General features: G+C 44.6%; 1 long non-coding RNA gene across 1 annotated transcript; it reads left to right on the top strand.

Moving 5' to 3' along the window:
- Positions 1-14: 14 nt before the first annotated feature.
- On the top strand, positions 15-6,088 carry LOC132017722 (uncharacterized). The gene is made up of 3 exons (XR_009404383.1): positions 15-103; positions 3,868-4,058; positions 5,479-6,088. It is a non-coding gene; the product is annotated as an uncharacterized LOC132017722 (long non-coding RNA).
- The last annotated feature ends 534 nt before the right edge of the window (positions 6,089-6,622 follow it).

Raw genomic sequence — 6,622 nt, 5'->3', positions numbered from 1 at the left:
TTTCCGGCAGTTTCCCGCGCCCTGGCTCATTTCCGGCAGTTTCCCGCCTGGGCGCCTCCGGCGGGCAGGCTGTTCCCACGCGGACTCGAAGGAGACTTGGCAGGTGAGGACCTGGTCGCGACGTCGGATTCCGGTGAGGCCTGGGGCCCCAGGACCCAGCAGGCCCACCCCCGAGGGTGGAAGGGGAGACAGACCACCTCCCAGGGACCTCTCAGAGGTCTCACAGGTGGGGCCTCCCTGGGGGCGGGTCCTTCAGGTCAGGAACACCTCGCCCGCAAGGGGGATGGGAAGGAATTTCCGGAAGGAGTTCCACTGGTCCGGGCCTCCTGGGGGGAGGAACTGTAATAACTTCGGTGTGAATGCGTGAGGGAATGAGCAGTCTGACCTGGCTTGTCGGGCGGACTGATTCTGTGGCTCCACCGGCGGGCACCCTTAGGGTCCCCAGAAGCCTGCAGAGCCCGAGTGGCCCTAACCTGCTTCCGTGGTGACCTCATAGCGTCTAAGGCGAGCCCCTTTGGAGTGCCAGTCTGGAGTTCATACAGACTCGCTAAGGCTAAGAGGCACCCAGGTATCCTCTGGGATGGCAGACTGGGGGGCATCTGAGTGGTCTCCCCTTCGGAGGGACACCCACCCTTCATTAGTCTTCATGCCAGTGACACAGGGAGGGAACGCACAGGGTGGCCGAGGGAGCCTCCCTGCTCATCATCGTGGAGGCTCTTCAAAACGAAAGTTCTTAGACTGAACACTCAAAATTTTAAGAAGCAATTCTCAGGAGACTATGGGATCAAAACATCTGGAAAATTCACATAAGGCACCTTATGTGAATTGGAATGGACCACCTTTGGGGTCAAACTGGCCCTCCAAGGGTGCCCTAAGATCTACCCAGTGTCCAGGTCATTTACAGAATTATGGCCAGGATTCCCAGACACCCTGACCAATTTCCATATATTGATTCTTGGCTTCAGATAGCCCAAACTCTGCTCCCATAGGTCTGATTCTGTGCTAATAGGAAGGACCAAAGTAGGACATCTGTAACCCTAGTAAAAGAACCCAAAGCCAGTAAGGAAGCAAAATCTATCAGGAAGGCCCTGCCCGGGACCATCAGGGACGGCGGATGAGCTCTGGACAAAGATGAACCCATCGGAAAGTGTGGGGACCACAGTCCTCCTTTGACCCAGAGCCTAAAGCTGAGCTGCAGGAAGACAGTGTTCCTGCCTCTTGTAAGTAGCATGTGTGGGGAGATACCGGATTTAGCAGCTCTGACAGCCCACAGGAAACTGGATCCAGACAAACAGGATGTAAAATAACAGGAGCTCTCATATCTACCTTTAAGAGAAAGTGGCGGGGGGGGGGGCACACCTGGGTGGCTCAGTTGGCAAAGTATGTGCCTTCTACTCAGGTCACGATCCCACATGTCCTTCAGGATGGGAACTTTAAGGAATATTTCCAAGCAGCGGCCAAAACTCCTTTGTTTCGGGGAAATTCCCTGTCCTCTCTGGCCCAATATGGATTGTCTATCCCCCCACCCCCTTGTTGGCAGGAAAACATGGCATCTGCTCCTCTGGAACTGATGGTCTCCTGAACCCAGAAACTTTTCTCTGTCCTCTGGCAGCACTTTGTCTCTTCTGCCTCCCCATCCCCGTTTTCCTGTTTCTGCACTACCTTGGGTGTGGCCTGCATTAATGGCTTTTAAGACCATGCTCAGTGCCTGAAGCACCACGACTCCTCCCTTCACTGTCAGGGAGCAAGAAGAGCACCCCCAGGACCTAACACCACCCCCTCCAGATTTCCCCACGTGTCTCAGGTGAAAATTGACCATAGGGAAGATCCTGGTGGAACATAATTCAACACTTAAACTAAGTTTGTTGGTTTAATTCAGACAGATATGTCTTTTTTTTTTAAGATTTTATTTATTTATTTGACAGAGAGAAATCAAAAGTAGGGATAGGGCAGGCAGAGAGGGCTCCATGCTGAGCAGAGAGCCAGATGTGGGGCTCAATCCCAGGACCCTGAGATCACGACCTAAGCCAAAGGCAGAGGCTTAACCCACTGAGCCACCCAGGTGCCCCCATATGTGTCTTTTAAATTATAAGTGGTAAACATGAAACTTTTATTCTGTCAAGGTTTACTGAAGGTCAAATAACCTCATGTTACCTCTGTTGGGTTGTTAGTAAAAAGATGACTAAAATGGTCAATTGTCTCATTAAAGTTTTCATGGGTAATTGTTAAAGTGGTAATTGTTGGGTAATTTCATGGGTAATTGTTCAACGTTAAAGTTTTGGTTGGATGACAAATGGAATTAAATTTGTTGGACATCTAAGTCTTTTCCAAATGGGATAAAGTGCTAAAGCATTGATTACTGGACATAGATTTGTCCTTTTGGCTTACTGCAAAGAACTAAGGATATTTAAATCTGTTGGTAAACATTTTTTGTGCTTTACTCATTCATAGATTTGCCATTTAAGAATTCTGGTGTAACAGTTCACAATTGGTTACTCCTTAGTCTTCACCAGAGATTAAGGTTTCTAAAGAGGGCAAAATTCTGCTAACTGTAACTAAGCCTGATGGAAATAAGGGAATCAACCCTGTATGTGGAAAAGTAGGAGACACGTAAGAAAGATAAGGAATGGGCATGCATTTTGTTAAAGGTAAGAGAAGGTAATTTTGTCCTAAATGAGATAGTTGTTTGGAAAGAAATGGCTTGGGACAAAACCTGAATACAAAGGAAAGTTGTAGAAGGTTTGTGATGAGATATCTTTGGAAATGAATTTTAGGTGTGGTCAGGATGGACTAAGATTGAAATGAATTTTAAAAAGACACTGGTGTAGAAAGTTGGTTTTCTCTCTTTTCAAAAAGACAAAGTATTCTCAATTGTTGGTCTGCTCTTGATAAGAAAATGCAAATAGTTGTTTTCTCTCTGCCTCTTTAGAAAAACCAGTTTCTGTGTCTTGAATTTATCAGGTCTTTAACATCCCTAATGCTATGTAGGCATGCGCTTTAAAACTTTCTAAGTTTTAACAAACTTCGCTAACATATAAGTCATTAACAAAGTCTTGTTGACTAATTATGCTTGCTTGTTTGGTATTTAATGTTCTGGTTCTGGCTGTTGAAGTGTTATGTATCACAGAATACCTGAGTTTCCTTGTCTAATCATATCATAGTGAACTCTCCTATCAGATCATTAACCATGTCTTTTCTGAGCTTGTCATTTATAATTATTTTAACTGTCTTGTAAAGTGAGTTATACCTTCAAAGAGATTCATATAAAGAACTTTTAGGACAGATACAGGTATTAAGTATATTAAAAATCCTAAAATTGGGGTGCCTGGGTGGCTCAGTGGGTTGGGCTGCTGCCTTCGGCTCAGGTCATGATCCCGGGGTCCTGGGATCGAACCCCACATCGGGCTCTCTGCTCAGCGGGGAGCCTGCTTCCTCCCCTCTCTCTGCCTGCCTCTCTGCCTGCTTGTCATCTCTCTGTCAAATAAATAAATAAATAATCTTTAAAAAAAAAATCCTAAAACTGAAATGAGTAAGAACTTCCAGAACTAAGAAGCTGCATTCACACTGAACAAGAATCAGTAACATGGGACTAAATGAACTAAAAAGATGATTACAGTTTTGTGATCCTTGTTTGAAAAACATTGCTGGTTCCTTAATGTTCACTCTTCCTGATTAAGGAAATGTAAGATTTCTATGACCTACAGAAACATGATAAAATAATCATTTGTAAGCAAATTAAAGCATTCAACTTTTCTCTCTATCTGAACCCTCTGAAACCCTGAAAAAGGTCTCAGTAAGTATTCCTTCTTCCATGGAAATCGTAGTCATTTTCATAAGTTCAGTAAGAATCTGTTCTTCTTGCAACAGGACATTGGAAACATGGGTTATTTTACCAAGACTTTGACTGGAACGTCATATTGGAGAAAGACATGCATAGATTCAGATATGACCAGACAGCTTTAAGGAGCTAAGGTTGACTTTGTGAAACTGGAGTCATAAAGCCCCTTGGAACTGTTGGCCTGATACCTTGCTTACAGAGTTCCCAGCAGCCTCACCAGGTGAGTAAAGAATGTCACTTCCTGGCAGGTACAGGAACCTCAGGGTATTTGGGGACCTCATGAAGAGGAATTTGCCCAAATCTTAAGAGTTATTGCAGGCATGTCTGATGGGAAGTACATGGCTTGGGACATGGCTTGGCTTCTGGCCTGGAGAGGCTACTAAACGTTCAACCTAGAGATTCCTTATAAAGTTCCAGCAAAGCAGATTCTAAAAGATCTATATGATCACTCACTGTTCTTGCTGAGCTTATGTAAATAATTAGGTGAAGCTGGTTAGACTGGATTTGTGTCTCAAGTAAATTAGTCTTGATTTGGCTATCTCTGGAAATGAAGGTTATTTTAGAGAGAAAAATTGTTTAAATAATACCCACACTTGTGAATGTTGAATTCTAGATTTGATTGTCTCTAAATGTTTGTTGTTTACCTCAGCTAGACAACTTGAGGTAAACTTCAGAGAAATTACCAGCGTAACTCATACATAAACAATCTTCTTGCTTATTATTCTGTGGGGATAATAATAACAGGACCCCATGGCACATGATTAAACAACTGGAAAATGGGACTGATTCCCCAACAATTGTGTAAGTTATCACCTTGACCAATTCTGTGTGACTGGGATCATGAAATCATTCCCTAAAAGCCAGAGCATACCCTACTCCATAGGGTTAACTATGGACTTGTGGAGATAAAGGATAATACCCCTTTCTTTATGCTTGGTTGAGTAATGCACTTGGGGTAACCTTACCTCCTGAGACAAGTTTTCTCCCACTTACCACTGATCTTTTGTAATTAGAATGTTAATACCTCAAACAAAGATCTTAATGGTATTTTTGAGTTATATTTATCCTAGAAGCCACCTCTATTGGGATACAATTATAAACAAAGGCTTTCTAACCATACAACAGTGCTCCTGGTAAAAAGAGCCCCAAAGTTCCTTATTGGACAGCCCTTGACTGTAATGACTTCACATCAGGTCCAAAGTTTCTTAGAAACCAAAGGCTGTCAATGGATGTCAACTTATTAAATACCAGGCTACAGTGATAGATATGCCGGAAATAATCCCTAAAACCTGTCAGACTTTAAATCCAGCCACCCTTATGCCTGGACCTGAATGTCGCACTTATATAGAGCATAAAGTTGGGGGTCATTGGTACTGTTTATTCTAGCCAACTGGATGTAAAAGATTGCCGCAGCTATAATTCACCTCAAAGACTCTATGGCAGGCAACCCCCCCCCCCAGTAAGTAGGCTTAGAGGAGACCGTGAACAGATTGGAAACAGAGAAGTGTCCCAACACCTCCAAGCCCTGGAAAAACTTGAAGGTGCATCTCCCGAGAAGCTTTAGAATGGACCCCTCAAACCATGGTGGACAGGGCCCTACACTGTTGTTCTAACCACCCCTACTGCCTTCGGGGTCTTAGGTGTCTCAGGCCCTCACCAGCTGGATCAATCACACAGTGGAAAGCCCAGCCATATCCTACAGACCTGCCCCAGCTCCATCTTTGATGAGACCCCACTGACTGATGGACATCTGTTCACCGTGGTCCCTGGCTATTGTCGCCATGACACCAACACCCTCACCTCAGGAGTTGGACTTTACATTGCTGCCCTGTCTGACTGGACTTTCTCCCAGAAACTTGTTATTGTTATTGCTTATTGGGCAGCCTTAGGAACCTTAAGATGGATTGCTAAGTTCATAGAAAACACTGTCACTGGGCAAACCACTCACTGTCCAAATACTAGGCTTGCAGGGCCATCATAATAGATGATAATGATGCCCTCTAAACTAGGTGTTTAAAGGGGCATCAAAGAGGGGAATGATAGGGAAAAACTGTACTCTACAATGGCCGACCAAACCAGCAAACCAGTCCCTGTCTCAAAGCCCTTCCAGGTTCTTCTTTCCTACCCTGTTTCCTGCACACGCCAAAAGTGCCAAGTATGTGGAAGTAGAAGGGTATAAATTCCCATCCCTGCTAATGCTCAGGACTCAGACCTTTGGAAAATAGTCTCCTCTGAGCCTGCCCTTGTTAAATAAACTTCTAATCCTCCAAAATCTCCGAGTGTCGCTTGGTTCTTCCATCAGGATCCAGTCCAGGTTCCAAAACAGGGCCACCGGGACAAATGATCATAGATGGCTTAGAAACAGAAATTTATTTCTCAGTTTTAGAGACTGGGATGTCTGACATCAAGGGTCTAATGAGAGCTTCCTGGTTCATAAGCCACTGTCTTCTCCCTGGGTCCTCATAGGGCAGAAGGACAGGAGAGCTCCCTGGGATCTCACTTAAAGGGCACTAATCCTATTCAGTAGGGACTAACTCATAACATAATCATCTCTCCAAGGACCCACTTCCCAGTAACATCACATTGGAGATCAAGATTTCAACGTGAATTTGTGGTTTGCAAACATTCAGTCCACAACATTCTGCCCCATGTAATTCAATCTGACTCCAAGGGCCTGAGAACCAGGAGTGCCAAAGGCAGAAGAAGATCCATGTTTCTAGCTTGAGCCAACAGGCAGGAGGGGCTGAATTCTTTCTCTGTCTTTGTGTTCTGCTGAGATTCTCA

Source organism: Mustela nigripes, chromosome 5 (genome assembly GCF_022355385.1).
Source record: "Mustela nigripes isolate SB6536 chromosome 5, MUSNIG.SB6536, whole genome shotgun sequence".
NCBI lineage: Eukaryota > Metazoa > Chordata > Mammalia > Carnivora > Mustelidae > Mustela > Mustela nigripes.
This window is presented reverse-complemented; position numbering and strand designations above follow the sequence as displayed.